The sequence below is a fragment of the Macaca nemestrina genome, chromosome 17, assembly GCF_043159975.1.
Source record: "Macaca nemestrina isolate mMacNem1 chromosome 17, mMacNem.hap1, whole genome shotgun sequence".
Taxonomy (NCBI): domain Eukaryota; kingdom Metazoa; phylum Chordata; class Mammalia; order Primates; family Cercopithecidae; genus Macaca; species Macaca nemestrina.
In genome coordinates, this window is record NC_092141.1 from 82,619,775 (window position 1) to 82,635,552 (window position 15,778).

The window sequence follows — 15,778 nt, forward strand, 5'->3', positions numbered from 1 at the left end:
TGCAAGCTCCGCCTCCCGGGTTTACGCCATTCTCCTGCCTCAGCCTCCCGAGTAGCTGGGACTACAGGCGCCCGCCACCTCGCCCGGCTAGTTTTTTGTATTTTTTAGTAGAGACGGGGTTTCACCATGTTAGCCAGGATGGTCTCGATCTCCCGACCTCGTGATCCGCCCGTCTCGGCCTCCCAAAGTGCTGGGATTACAGGCTTGAGCCACCGCGCCCGGCCAGTCACTCGGTTTATGGCATTTTGTTACAGACGCATGAATGGACTAAGATGGTGAGTTTGGGGCTGGTTCTCCTTTCACCTCCTAGGGCCCTGCTTCCCGCCTGTCCTAGGAAGGGAGCAGGCATAAAGCTTACCTCTTTTCTAGTGCTCAGGGTTCCAGGGAAGTCCATGAGGTGGTGGGAAGAGGGAGCTGTGGTGTTTGGGGGAGGAAAGCTAAGGACAAAGGTGAGGGGTGGGGTTTCTAAGCTCCAGGCTGCCAGCTTCATCGGTGGCCTGCTCACCTCGGCCCAGGGACTGGAGCAGTGGGCCCAGCTGCCCTCTCTCACCACATGGAGTTTGTGGAAAGAAGAACACTACAGAGCCCACCTGGCAGAGATTTCACCTGCGTCTCGGTGAGTGTTTGATGCCAGAGCTGCTTGCTGGGCTTGATGGGAGCCCTGAGGGGCAGGACTTTGTCTTCTTCATGTCTTGTTCAGTGACTGCTGTGCTGCCAGACCTGGCTCCAGATGCATGAGGCCAGCTGGTCTCCAATGGTCTCTCCTGCCTCTAATCACACACCAGCCATGCACATCCAACCATACATACACCCATGCATATACAACCACACATACATGCATGTATATAGAACCAGATGTACCTACAACAAAACATGCATGCACACACAACCACACGCATGTGTGTACATATAATAACACATGCACACACACCCCTCTGGCACACGAATGTACACACAACCACACATGCACATGGAGGAGGAGGGTTGGGAGGACTCTGCTACCCCAGTGCTGGACTTTCAGGCCCCACTCTGCCCAGACATGCCCAGTCCCTGGTGCCAGCCGGGGAGAGAGCCCTGAGGGGAAGAGAGGCTGGCAGACTTGAAGTCCTCATGTTCTGCGGCTGCTCTGCCTTGTGCAAGTGTCCACAGCCCAGCCCACACCTTTCCTTCCTGGTTTCTCTCCATCTGTGAGACCTGCTAGCCAGTGCCTGGAGGGTTGGTCTGCATGGAGTGAAGGTGATGTGTTGGCTGAGTTTTGATGACACGTGGGGCAGATAATATCTGTGGTGCAGTGCACATCCTGGAGCTCTCCAAGGGGCCAGGCTGAGGCTACACTTCCCCCAAACCATCTTTGCCTAACTTCCCTCCTGCCCTAGCCCACTTCCCTCTTTCCCTTACAAATTTCTCCTAATGTCATTCCCTTCATAAACCACATGCCCAGGAATCCCTCTGTCAGACTCTGCTTCCAGGAAACCTGTCCTGGGATGGTGTCCCATAGACCCTGGAGCTCACATCATAAGGCCACCAGTGGTTAGAGTATAACTAAGCTCCTAAGACCTGCTCTCAACTCTCTGGGGGAGCTTCAAGTCTTGGGGTTCTCTAGCATGACCCTCATCTTCCCACCTCCCACAATTGCATGCATGCACACACACCCATGATACACTCATGCATACACAACCACACAACCACATGCATACATGCACACACAACCATATATCATTTATGCACATATAACTACACATACACCTATGCATACACTACTGCACATACATGCATGTATATAGAATCAGGCAGGCATGTACCTACAACCAAGAACATGCATACACACACAACCACACACACATGCACACACACCCATGATTCACTCATGCATATGCACTATACCTGTGTGCACACACAAGCACATGCATACATGTAAGCACAACCATACAAACATGCATGCACACACAATCACACACCAGCCATGCATGTCCAACCACACATACACCCATGCATACACAACCACATATACATGCATGTATATAGAACCAGATGTGCATACAACAAAACATGCATGCACACACAACCACATGCATGTGTGTACATATAACACATGCACACACACCTCTGACACATTAATGTACACACAACCACACGTGCATACATATACAATCAAACACATGTATGTGCACACTACCACACACATGCATGCATACACAACCATGATACACTCATGCATATGCAACCACACGTGTGCACACACAACCACATGCATATATGTACACACAACCATATACATGTGCATGCACACACAACCACATAGCCCTGCACATACAACCACACCTACATCCATGTATACACAACCACACATACACGCATGTATATAGAACCAGATGTACATACAACCAAACACATACATGCACACACAAACACACACATGTGTACATAAAATAACACATATGCACACACCTCCAACACTTGCATGTACACACAACCACACACACATGAATATACAAACACATGCATGCACACACAACCAGACACATGCATGCACACACACCACATATATACACAACTATACATTTGTTCATGCACACACCACACACTGGGCTTGGGGGTTCTTTGGCATGACGTCTTCCCTCCCTGAGGCTCCTCTGGCTCTCTGGAATTTGAGAGGTGAGAGAGTTGATTACCAACAGTTAGCCTTCCCTCAAGGCCAAGGTCATGCTGAAGGCTCAGCATTTCCACTCTCCCCTTCATTTTTCCTTTCCAGGGAGAAGGATGGTCTCCCAGGAAGCCTCTAAGGTTGCAAATTGATTTCTTGATTTCCACATGCAGTTTCCTTCCAACTGAAGGCATTAAAAAATGCAATCCTTCTTTCATTGATCCTCGTCAAACAGTGCGGCGGCTGGAATAAAGGGTCAGGGGTTGCAGGGGATTCCCCAGTGTCCTCCTGTGCCCAGAGAGAAATCCGGCTTCAGAGGAACCCATCTCCTTGTTAGTTTTAAAGATGTATAACCTGTTTTGTTTCTTGGTTTGTTTTTCCTCCTTTTGCGGCAAACAGTACATAGGAGGGCTTAAAACTGCTGTCTTCATGTGGAAATTCCCCTTGCCAGAAGTGTCTAGGTCCACTCATTATGAATAACTCATTAACTAAACATTATGCCCCTGTCTTGAAACTGAGAGACAGACCCCACTAAACAGCCTGGGTTCCGCCCCTTACCAGCATCACCCAAATGATGGGAAGTTATCTTCGCCCCACACTCCATCTGCAGATTGCCTGTAGAGATCTAAACCCCAGACCCTGTTTTCCCTGCACAGGATAGCAGGGAAAACAGTGCTATCCTGTGCAGGGAAAGCAGTTGTGTTCCTTCACTGGCATGGGTTGGGTGGCCTCTTACTGGCATGGGGAACTGGAGGGTGATGGGGTAAGGACAGCCAGTAGGAGACTCACATCTTTGGCCTGTGAGGCCCCTAGCGCTGTCCTTGGCCATGGTCACTCTCCAAAGTGTGTCTCAGCACCTGCCTGGCTCTTTCCTCGTGAACCTTGTCCCTGTTTGTCCCAGCAGGTGCTCTGAGCCTTGCTGTCCCAGCCAGCTTGTCCTTGGCACCACTCCAATCTTGCCATGCTCCCTTTGCATAACCACTATTGTTCCTACCCTCCTCTTTTTTAGGAAAAAAGAAAAGCTACTCCAGCTTCTGGAAAGAAGAGACACAACCCCACACGTTTTAATTTTTTTTTCTCTGCTTTCATTTCTGTCCCCAGTTGTGGGTGCTCTCCAGTTCTCAGGTGTTATGGAATGAATTATGTCCTCTCAAAATTCGTTTCGAATAGGGGTTGAAGTCCTCGCCCCCAAAGACCTGAGAATGTGATTCTATTTTAAGGATAAGGTCTTTAAAGGGGTGATTAGGTTAAAATGAGGATATTGGGGGCCTTAATGGAATCTGACTTGTATCCTTATAAGAAGAGGACATTTGGACACACGATGAGACACCAGGGACCCGCATGCACAGATGAAAGACCGTGTGGGAAGGCAGTCACTTGCAAGCCAACAAGAGAGGCCTCCAAAGAAACTGACCCTATTGACATCCACATCTTGGATGTCCAGGCTCTAAAATGATGGCAAAATAACTGTCTGTTGTTCCAGCCTCCCAGGCTGTGGTCTTTTGTTATGGCAGCCCTGGAAACTGGGTGAAAAAGCCATTTTTTTTTTGCCAAACCACGTTAGCCAGTAGGGATGAGTGGACAGTAGGGTGCTGGTTGGGACAGTGTCAGATCCCAGCTGTACTGCTCATCACAGTGTAGCCTTGGGCAAGTTCCTTGCCCTCTCTATGCCTCAGTTTACTCATCTCTAAAATATAATGATGACAATACTCACCTCACAGGGTGCTTATGAGGACGCAGATTCTCAGAAAGAATCTAGAACAATCCCCAGCACCAAGGCAGCCCCCTCCCCCAAGTATGAGCTGATACCAGTGGATTTTGAAAGTTCGAGCTAGAAGGCTGTGCAGCCATGCCCTTCCCCTCCTGGACCACTCCTCTCTCAGGCTGAGCCTCTATGAAGGTCAATGACTACCTCCTCTCACATCTGAGAAGCAGAGAATTGAGAGCCTCCCAGTGCTGGTGGAATCTGGGCTGGGTTTGCACATGGACCCCTGCACCTGGCCCGCCCACGCCAGGGAATCCCTCGGCGGACCTCTGTGCTGCAAGATGGGCACACTATCTGTCTCCCACTTTGAACGGTGAGCCATGCTGTCCCCAAGAGGAAGGGCAAACACACTTGGCAGGGACCTCCACATACAGAAGTAAGAGATCCAGCTTTGGAACCACAGACTTGGCCTTTCAGTCTCCTTCCACCATTTACCAGTCATGTTACCTTCACCTTGTCATTCAATCTCTCCGAACTGCAGTATCTTCATCTATAAGTGAACAGTGATACTATGTACCTCATAACATTATAGTAAGGATGTAATAATATTTTAAGTACCTAATAATAGTAAATGCTATAAGAGCTACTTATTAAATGCTATAAAGAAGGTAAGATGTATACCAGAAAGGAGAGCATGTTATTTAGAGATACAGGCATCCCTTGAAGGTGTTGCAGGTTTGGTTCCAGATCACTGCAATAAGGCGAATATTACAATAAAGCAAGTCACATAAATATATTGGTTTCCCAGTGCATATATTATAAAAGTTACATTTACACTATAATGCAATCTATTAAGTGTGCAATAACATTATGTCTCAAAAACGTACATACCTTAATTTAACAATATGTGATTTACAAAAAATGCTAATGACCATTTGAACCTCAGCAAATAATCTTTCTGCTGGTGGAGGGTCTTGCCTTGATGTTAATGGTGGCTGACTGATCAGAGTGGTGGTTGTTGAAAGTTGCTGAATGGCTGTGGCAATTTCTTAAAATAAGACAGCAATGAAATTTGCTGTTGGACTTTTCCTTTCATGAAAGATTTCTCTGCAGTGTGTGATACTGTTTGATGGCATTTTACCCATAGTAGAATTTTTTTTTCAAAGTTGGAGTCTAATTCCAAATCATCTCAAATTCTGCTGCTGTTTTATCAACGAAGTTTATGTAATATTGTAAATTCTTTGTTGTCATTTCAACGAGGCTTGCGGCATCTTCACCAGGCATAGATTCCACCTCAAGAAACCACTTTCTTTGCTCGTCCATAAGAAGCAGCTCTTCCTCTGTTCAAATTTGACCATGAAACTGCAGCAATCCAGTCACATCTTCAGGCTCCACTTCTAATCCTAGTTCTCTTGCTATTTCCACCCACCTGCAGTGACTTCCTCCACTGAAGTCTTGAACTCCTTGAAGTTATCCACGAGGGTTGAAGTCAACTTCTTCCAAACTCCTGTTCATGTTGATAGTCTTACTTCCTCCCAGAAATCATGAATGTTCTTAGTGGCATCTATTAATACAATGATAAAAAAAAAATCCTTTCCAGAAGGTTTTCAATGAACTCTGCCCATATCCATCAGAAGATCTCCCATGATCAATGGCACCTACAGCCTCACAAAATGTATTTTTTTCAATAATAAGACCTAAACATCAAAATTGCTCCTTGGTCCATGGGCTGTAGAATGGATGTTGTGTTAGCAGTCATGAAGCAACATGAATCTCCTTGTACATCTCCATCAGCACTCTTGGGTAACAGGTGCATTACCAATGAGCACTACTATTTTGAAAATAATATTTTTTTCTAAGCAATGGGTCTCAACAGTGGGCTTAAAATATTCAGTAATCTATACTATAAACAGATGTGCTGTCATCCAGGCTTTCTTATTTTATTTGTGAAACACAGGAAGAGGGGATTTAACACAATTCTTAGAAGCCCTAGAATTTTCAGAATGACACATGAGCATTGGCTTCAACTTAAAATCACCAGCTGCATCTGCTTCTAACAAGAGAGTCAGCCATCCTTTGAAGCTTTGAAGCCAGGCACTGACTTCTCCTCTCTAGCTATGAAAGGCCTGGACGGTGTCTTCTTTCAATAGAAGGCTGTTCTGTCTACCTTGCAAGTCTGTTGTTTAGTGCAGCCACCTTCATCAGTTGGGCAGCTAGATCTTCCAGATAATTTGCTGCCGCTTCCCCATCAGCACTTGCTGCTTCACCTTGCACTTTTGCAATGGAGGTTATGGAGAAGGCTTTTTTTTTTTTTTTTTTTTTAGATGGAGTCTTGCTCTGTCACCCAGACTGGAGTGCAGTGGTATGATCTTGGCTCACTGCAACCTCCGCCTCCTGATTTCAAGCCATTCTCCTGCCTCAGCCTTCTGAGTAGCTGGGATTACAGGCGTGCACCACCATGCCTGGCTACATTTTTTTTTTTTTTTTTTTTTTTTTTGTATTTTTAGTAGAGACAGGGTTTCACCATGTTGGTCAGGCTGGTCTTGAACTCCTGACCTTGTGATCCGCCCGCCTCATCCTCCCAAAGTGCTGTGATTACAGGCGTGAGTCACTGTGCTCAGCCGGCTTTTTTTCTTCCTTAAACCTCATGAACCAACCTCCGCTAGCTTCCAACTTTTCTTCTACCGCTTCCTTGCCTCTCTCAGCCTCTATAAAATTGAGGAGAGTCAAGGTCTTGCTCTGGATTAGGCTTTGGCTTAAGGGAATATTGTGGCTGGTTTGATCTTCCATCCAGACCACAAAAACTTTCTTCATATCAGCAATAAGGCTGTTTCGCTTTCTTATCATTCTTGTGTTCACTGGAGTAGCACTTTCAATTTTCTTCAAGAACTTTTCCTTTGCATTTGCAGGTTGGCTAACTATTTGCACAAGAGTCCTAGCTTTTGGCTGATCTCAGCTTTCAACATGCCTTTCTCACTAAGCTTAATCATTTCTAGCTGTTGATTTAAAGGTGGGGGGAAGTACGACTCTTCCTTTCACTCAAACACTTGGAGGCCGTTGTAGGGTTATTAATTGGTCTCATTTCGATATTGCTGTGTCTCAGAAAATAGGGAGGCCCAAGGGGGGGGAGAGAGAGAGAGAGAGAGAGAGAGAGAGAGAGAGAGAGAGAGAGAGAGAGAGACAGAGGAAGGGCAGGCTGGTGGAGCAGTCAGAACGCACACAGCATTTATAGATTAAGTTCTTTGTCTTATCTTGGTGACAGCACATCTGTTTGTGATGTCCCAAAACAATTACAATGTTTTGTGATCACTGATCACAGATCACCATAGCTGATATAATAATAATAATCTCCATTTTTTTTTTTTTTTTGAGACAGAGTTTCACTCTGTCACCCAGGCTGGAGTGCAGTGGTGCAATCTCGGCTCATTGCAACATCTGCCTCCCAGGTTCAAGCGATTCTCTTGCCTCAGCCTCCCAAGTAGCTGGGTTTACGGGCATGTGACACCACGCCTGGCTAATTTTTGTATTTTTAGTAGACATGGGGTTTCACCATGTTGGCCAGGCTGGTCTTGAACTCCCGACCTCAAGTGATCCATCCGCCCGCCTCGGCCTCCCAAAGTGCTGCGACTGTAGGCGTGAGCCACTGCACCCGGTCTGATGTAATAATAATAATGAAAAAGTTTGAAACATTGTTAGAACTACCAAAATGCAACAAGAGACACAAAGTGAGCATATGCTATTGAAAAGTGGTACCGAGAGATGTGCTTGAGGCAGAGTTGCCACAAACCTTCGATTTGTAAAAAACGCAGTTATCTGCAAGGCTCTATCAAGTAAAGCACAATGAAATGAGGTGTACCTGTATCCCCTTCTCCAGACTGGGGACCTTTTTAAAGAATAACACTCAGCTATTGACACTCCTGAATATTCCTGCCTGTTGGGAGTCCCAAGGAACCACAGCTGAGTTCCACTCTGGTTAATGGATTCAGGGTGGTTTTCTGTAAATGATCGTTTGGTACAATGCCAGGGCTGATGGACTCAGGAGCTGGGGGGGGCAGGTCGCTAACAGTTAGGGGCACAGAGGCACGTGGGTCCTTCCGGTGCAAGCCTGTAGTGTTCCCAACCCATCTGACCAGCAGGCTCTGTGGACTCACTGTGCCTTGCGCTCCTGGTCAATCGAGTACTGTGCTTGCCGGAGGCCTGGCCGGGGGAGGGGCTGTGCCAGCCGGGCTGAGCAGTGAGGCTGGCTGGAGCTGTCCCTGCTGGCCACACCATCGCTAATGGTGCCAGGGTGTCTGGAAGCACTTGGGATGACGATGCAGGCCTGGAAGAGGCAGGTCTCCCTCTCTCCAGGTGAGGTGCTGCCTGGACTGGACTGCGATTTGAGATTCCTGCGTGTGCTCCAACCTGTCATGAGAACCAGGAAGGGCAATTACCAAGTTGACTGAAGTTTTATTAACCTGCCACCCACCAAGGGGAGTAAATCAAAGAAGTCCACGCTATTGAATCATCGGCTTTAGGAACATAGATGTCGTCTCTGCCCCGAGTGCCCCTGGCTGCATGGCACAGCATAAAACACGGCGCCTCTCTCCTGTGACGGGCACAAAATCAGGACGCTTCAATAATTCAAGTCTAGCTCTTTTGGACTTTCAAAGGTGCTGTGTGCCCGACTGGCATGTTGTTGTAGTTTAGTTTTTTTTTTTAACAGCAGATTTGTTTTCCTCTTTTTGTTTTCCTATGACTGATATTAAATGAGGTTCTCTTTCTGAGTTCATGCCTACAAATGGACAAGGAATTGTACCAGAATGTGTTGGGTAGGGAGGGCAGAAGAGCCTCCTCTTTTCTTACTTCTCTCTCTTCCTTCCTTCCTTCCTTCCTCCCTCCCTTCCCCCTTCCCTCTCTCCTTCTTTCCCTCCTACCTCCTCCCTTCTTCCTTCCTTCCTTCCTACCTCCCTCCCTTCCCCCTTCCCTCTCTCCTTTTTTCCCTCCTACCTCCTCCCTTCTTCCTTCCTTCCTTGCTCTCTCATTTTCTTTCTTCCTTCCTTTCTCCTTCTTTCTCTTTCCCTCCTTCCCTTCTTCTTTCCTTCCATCCTTCCACTCTCTCCCTTCCTCTCTATCCCTTCCTTCCTTTCTCTCCCTTCTTTCCTCTCTCTCCCTTCCTTCCTCTCTTTCTCCCTTCCTTCCTCTCTTTCTTCCTTCCTTCCTCTCTTTTTCCCTCCCTCCCTCCTTCCCTCCCTCCCTCCCTTCCTTCCTTCCTTCCTTCCTTCCTTCCTTCCTTCCTTCCTTCCTTCCTTCCTTCCTTCCTTCCTTCCCTCCTTCCTACTTTTTCTCCCTGATTCTATGTTCCTGTGTATATTTATTCATCTATCCATCTACCTACTTATTTATCCAATCGTTATTGAATTTTTGTACTGGGTACTAGGGATTCAATGCAAGAAGTAAGGATAGCATTCTTCCTGCTGTGTAGCAGATTGCATTTACCAAACATGACTGCAAAAATATTTACCATCCCACATACACTTTGCAAAGTGGTCTTGCCACTCTCGCATCAAGGGAGGTGTCTGTGGCCTCCTGGAATCTGAGCCTGCCTTAGTGACTCGTTTATGACTAGCAGAAGGCAGCTGAAGTCATGTGATGCTGTGTGACTTCCAAAGTCAGATTAGAAGCCGTGAAGCTCAATTTGGGGGCTGTGAGAAATTTGAGTACCTGAGACTGCCATGCTGGGGAGGTCACATGTATGTCCTCTGGTCACCTGGGCTCCTGGCTGACAGCAATGACTTCCAGGCCAGTAAGTGCGCCATCTTGGAAGTCGTGCCTTCAGATGACCACAGCCTGGCTGACATCTGACTGCAACTGTGTAGGAGATCCAAGTGCCCAGTTGAGCCTTTCGCAAATCCCTGCCCCACAAAATCATGAGCAAAATACAATGGTTGCTTTAAACCATTGAGCATGGGGGTCATTTGCTACACAGCAATGGGTGACTGGTCCACACTCTCAAAGAATGTCTGGTCGAGGTGGGAAGATAGATATTAAACTCTCCTGCATAAAATTGTACTCAAAGTCATAGCAACATTGAAGAGCGCTGTAGAACTAGGAGAGTGCCCTGGTCCAGAGAGGTTGGGAAGGGTGTCCTGAGGAAGGGGTAATGATTGAGATCTGAAGGAAAAAGAGAAATTTCACAGGAGGTGAGAGGAAGAGTATTCTGGCACGAGCAAAGGTCCTGGGGCAGGAAGGAGATGCTGAAAGAAGGCCAGCGAAGTTGCAGAGTGGGGAGCAAGGAGAGGCCAGAGAGGGACATGGGGCCCAGACCCTGCAGGGCCACCCGTGCATGCCATGCTGAGGATCTGGGCATTCGTAAGAAGAGTAATGGAAGTAGTAGTTGTGGGTGTCAGGGGCTCTGGTTAATGAGCCTGGGAGCACTTGCCTGGAAATGGCACTCGAAGGGGAAATGGTGTAGGTGAAAACCAATACCCGATAGGACCAAGGTTCTGGCGGGGGCTGCTTTCCTGCTGCGGGTCCAAAGTGCTTCTCTTTCCTAGGAAAGGCCACAACTTCAAATTGAATTGCACGACCTTGGGTGGGTCATTTCACCTCTCTGGGGACTGGACTTGTATGGATGATTTATAGGTTCTTTCAAATCCCATGAATCAAAGAATCAATCTTCAATGACTTTCCCATCATGAACAAAGCACTCGCTAAAACTTACATAAATAGATTAAATGGGCCAATGACACGAGATTAGATTTAATATGAATCGTTATCATAATGTGCTGTCTACAGCGCTATGCCTTTTCCCCCGAATGCCAGCCTTATTTTAATGGCAACACAGGGTTAGGAAAGGCAGCCACTGAGCAAATATCCCCCGGCTCCCTGGGGAAAGTCTGCCTGTGTCAAACTGCAGCGGAGAAACAAATGTTACACACGTGACCACGGCCTGGACGTGGAGCTAAGTCCCTGCCTGGCAGGTACTCATCCCCAGATGCAGACAGTGCCCGGTCAGCTAAGCTGACTCACCAGGAAAGGAGTGCACTCCAGACACCAGTCTCCAGCATTCCCTTAAGACGTGAACTCCGCACGATTGAAAATGCAGAAACCAATGATGCTCACAGGTTTGGGGTCAGTTACTCTCCCCGGGACCTTGGACCAGTTATTTTACCTCTCCAAGCAGAACTTTCCTCTAAACTGAAGATTAAAATAGCCACCTACCTACCTTCAAGGGTGATGCAGAGACGAAATGAAATAATTCCTGTAAGTTGGGCATATCCTATTCACCTGGCACCTAGTATGTGCTGCATAAATGTTGACTATTATTATTCCAGTCAATTCTTCAGTGCTGTTCTTGAATAATTGAAACTACACACAGTTAAGATGACAAATGTCAAACCCAGAAATACCAAGGGCCTGCTGTATGAATGTATGCTCAAATTGACTGTTTAGAAAACAGAGAGTAGGTTTGGCTCGTCTCGGTAATCCCTTTTGCTGTTTGTATACGTTCCCTAGTTAAAAATAAAAACCAAAATAAAATCGTAAGTAATGTGAAGGAGGGGTGCTCCAGCCCAGTGGGTCCAAATGGTATTTGAAGTCACTCAGAATAACCGGCAGGGCTCTGTTCCTGTTCTGGGATGCATGCTGTGGGCTTGCTCTTGAGTGGGTACACAGGCACGTGCGCGCGCGCACACACACACACACTCATACACACACACACACTCTCACACACACTCTCACACACACACACTCACACACACACACACACACTCACACACACACACACTCACACACACTCTCACATACACACACACTCACACACCCATTGCTGAAAGTGTGCCCAGAAAATTAATTCTCGTTTCCTTGATACAGTCCTGTTCTGCTTTCCAAGACGAAAAACAAATCACCTCCCACAGCAGCCGCCTCACTCCCATCTGATGAGGGCAAGAGGCAAGGCAAGGAGGAAGCAGAAAGGAGGGACGGAGACAGCAAGGGGTCCTCAGATCTCCACCCGTGCTCCTGAGCCCCTCTCCGGCCAGGGCTGGGGACTGTGTGCCTTCAGAGCAGGCAAAATAAAATGGTTGCATCTTGGATCCACCTAGACAGTAAATTTTTTGAGTCCCTATAAGCTAAAATCAATATTGGCACAACTGTGTGTCATTAAAAACTAAATGAACATGACAAAACCAAACTGCTGCCTATTAAACAAATGAGTTTTCTCTCCGCACAGGCACAGCGGGTTATTAAATTCTTTATTACAGGAACATCACCGTTTGAAGGGGGTAAAAATATGTCTTTATGAGTCATCTGTATGTGTGTAGCAACATGGCCTTCCTGTGCTCGTCCTCGAGGGCACTCAGGAGCCGCCGACCTTCTCCTCCCACAGGAAGATGAGGTTCCTCTGAGCTCTCTATCAGCAGAGGTGGAGAGAGAGGGTTCCATGACACCTGGCGTTCACTCACTTGTTATGGATCCATCCAATCATTACTTTATTAATTCATCAATAAATATTTATTGAACATCTACTATGAGTCAGGCATTCTGCTGGGTCCTGGGATCGTCCATTTGAGCCAAGATACTTGGAACCGCATGTCAGAAGAACCAGCTGCCAGTAGCCTAAACGACAAGGATATTTATTTTCTCCCCTAACAAGCCTGGAGTCAAAGTGGTTCCAGGGCTGATGTAATGATCCAGTGACTTTATCATAGACTCAGATTCTTTCATCTTTATAAAGCTCTGCCATTCTCAGTGTGACACTTGTTTCCTCACGGTTGCAAAAGGGTTGCCATTGCTCCAAACATCTTGACGGCACACAGTCATATCCAATGGCCATTCTGTCCCTACATTTCATTGTATCTGGAAATAAAATCTATTACAAAAGCCCTGAAAAGTTTCTCCTCACATGCCATTGGCCCAAGGTGGTGCATATGCTCTGTCTCCCTCGTCATAAGGGAGGCTGGAAATGCGTTGTTCATAGGCTCCCTCTACCTCTTGACAAAGCTTTCTCTTTCTATTTTATGGACATTTGTGATTCTCTTGGAGCCTCACCTCCCAGCGCCCCCAAACCTGCTTGCTGTCTCTTGGCATTCTCCGAGTTCCTGGCAGTGCTGGTGTTCTGGCTACTTCCCCAGATCTCCTCTCACCCTCCTCCTCCTCTCTCTGTGCTCCAAGGGACAGAATTTCTTTCTTTCCTTCCTTTCCTTCCTTTCTTTCCTTCCTTTCCTTCCTTTCCTTCCTTCCTTTCCTTTCTTTCTTTCCTTCTTTCTTTCCTTCCTTCTTTCTTTCTCTTTTTCTTTCTTTCTTTCTTTCTTTCTTTCTTTCTTTCTTTCTTTCTTTCTTTCTTTCTTTCTTTCTCTCTCTCTTTCTTTCTTTCTTTCTTTCTTTCTTCCTCTCTCTCTCTTTCTCTCTTTCTTTCTTTCTTTTTCTTCTTTGAAATGGAGTCTTGCTCTGTCACCCAGGATGGAGTGGTACAGTGGTGCCATCTCGGCTCACCACAACCTCCACCTCCCAGGTTCAAGCAATTCTCCTGCCTGAGCCTCCCTAGTAGCTGGGGTTATAAGTGCCCGCCATCACATCTAGCTAATTTGTTTGTATTTTTAGTAGAGATGGTGTTTCATCATGTTGGTCAGCTGGTCTCGAATTCCTGACCTCAGGTAATCCACCTGCCTCAGCCTCCCTAAGTGCTGGGATTACAGGCATGAGCCACCGTGGCTGGCCAGCTGACTTTCGTAGATGTTCGAGCAGCTGCTTTGCCTTCTGGCTTCAGCTGGGGTAGAGCAGTGGGACGCATGACTGGAGATCAGAAGGCAAGAGGAGAGAGAGCTGGGGTCATGGTTTCCCTAGGTCCCTCCTTGCAGGTACTGGGGTTGTCCATGCCCCTCTGCCTAAGCTGTCCCCTTCTGCAGCTGTTCTTGCCGAGATTCTGGTACCTGCTCCCATCCGTTGCTGTTCATACTTGGAACCCTGGGTTGCTACACCATCCCTGCAGGGCTCCCCCTGCACTCAGCTCTCCCCACCCACCTATCTGTGCCTGCCCTCTGCTTCTCACCAGCACTGGCTGCTAACACAGCCCATTGCCTTTCACCAGGTTCTCTGCCTGTCCCCTTGGATTCAAACATCATCTGACTGGCTATTTTGTTCTCAACTCCAGCTTTGCTCCTGGAAAAGTGTCCCCATCAGTTTTGTGCTATGTAGCTACGGGCCAGCCCTGGCCCTCTGCTGTGTGCTCCACCATTGTCCCAGATCCCAGCCCAGGTACGTGTCCTGGCTCCTACTTGCCCAGATGAGCATACATTGATCTGATACTAACTGGAGACTCTTCTGTCCTTAGAGGATGGAGGAAGGAATTGAACGAGTGGAGGAAGAAAACAAATAAGTGCAAAGATGGAAGGGCGGAGGAGACGGATGGGACTCTCTCTGAATAGCCCCAGCCTCCCTCTGGAGAAAGCGGACAGTGCCAGTGTCCTGGCCAGCCTTGGTGCCCACTGGGCTTTCTCATTTGCCCTGGGAGATGACACGTCTTCTCTGCTTCAGCTCGGGGTTACTTCCGGATCTCAGCCAGGTCCGAGAAGCAGGGATTCACGACTTAGCACATTTGCTTCTGTTGTTGCTCTTAATTTTCACAGTAGTCAAGCAGAGTAGACATTATGGTCTCCATTTTACAGTTGAGGAAACTGAGGCACAGACGTTAAGCATCTTGTCCAAGGTCATGTGTTATTCCTATCAGGGCTTGGACCAGAATCCTATCTCCTGACTTCAGATTCCAGGTTTTTCCCTGATGCTGTAGTTCCTAGTTTCTGCTCTGAATAGACTTGGGTTCTGTATGCTGAACTGAGGAATTTGCTCTACACGTTAATGGGATAATGACTGTATTTCCTCAATTTGCAGATAGAATCCATTCGTACATATAATTTCTTTGATTATTCTGTTGTTCTCCAAATTTTTGCAGTCTTTTAGCACTTACCGTCCTATCATCGATACCTGAATCTCATATAAAATGGGATGTGATTTAGCACGGCATCACACAGTTAACTCCAGGACCTCAATAGCTGTCAGTGTGTTCTGCACAGATTAGGATGCACTTGCCCCCTGCTTTAGGCCCAGATTCAAGATTTGAGAACCACTTTTCCATGATTTTTTCAGTCCAGAAAGGCTAATCTAGACATTTTAAATTCTAACATGACTAAACGGCAGTGCCTCCAGAAGCTCTGTGTTCATGCAGACTCCAGATGTGGGTCTGCCCCGGCCTCTCGGGGGAGAGAACTAGGCTCTGTGAGTTATGCCTTCAACAGGCACGGGAGTGGGGACTGTTGACTGCTTGCCAGTAATTTACATACCCTGACCCAGACTTGTCCCTCCAGCAGAAGAAAAGAAGCTGATTCCAACCTGTCTTGGGTTTGGCTCTCCTTAGAATGTCAAAAGTGTATGAAAGAGGCTGAGCTTGCCTC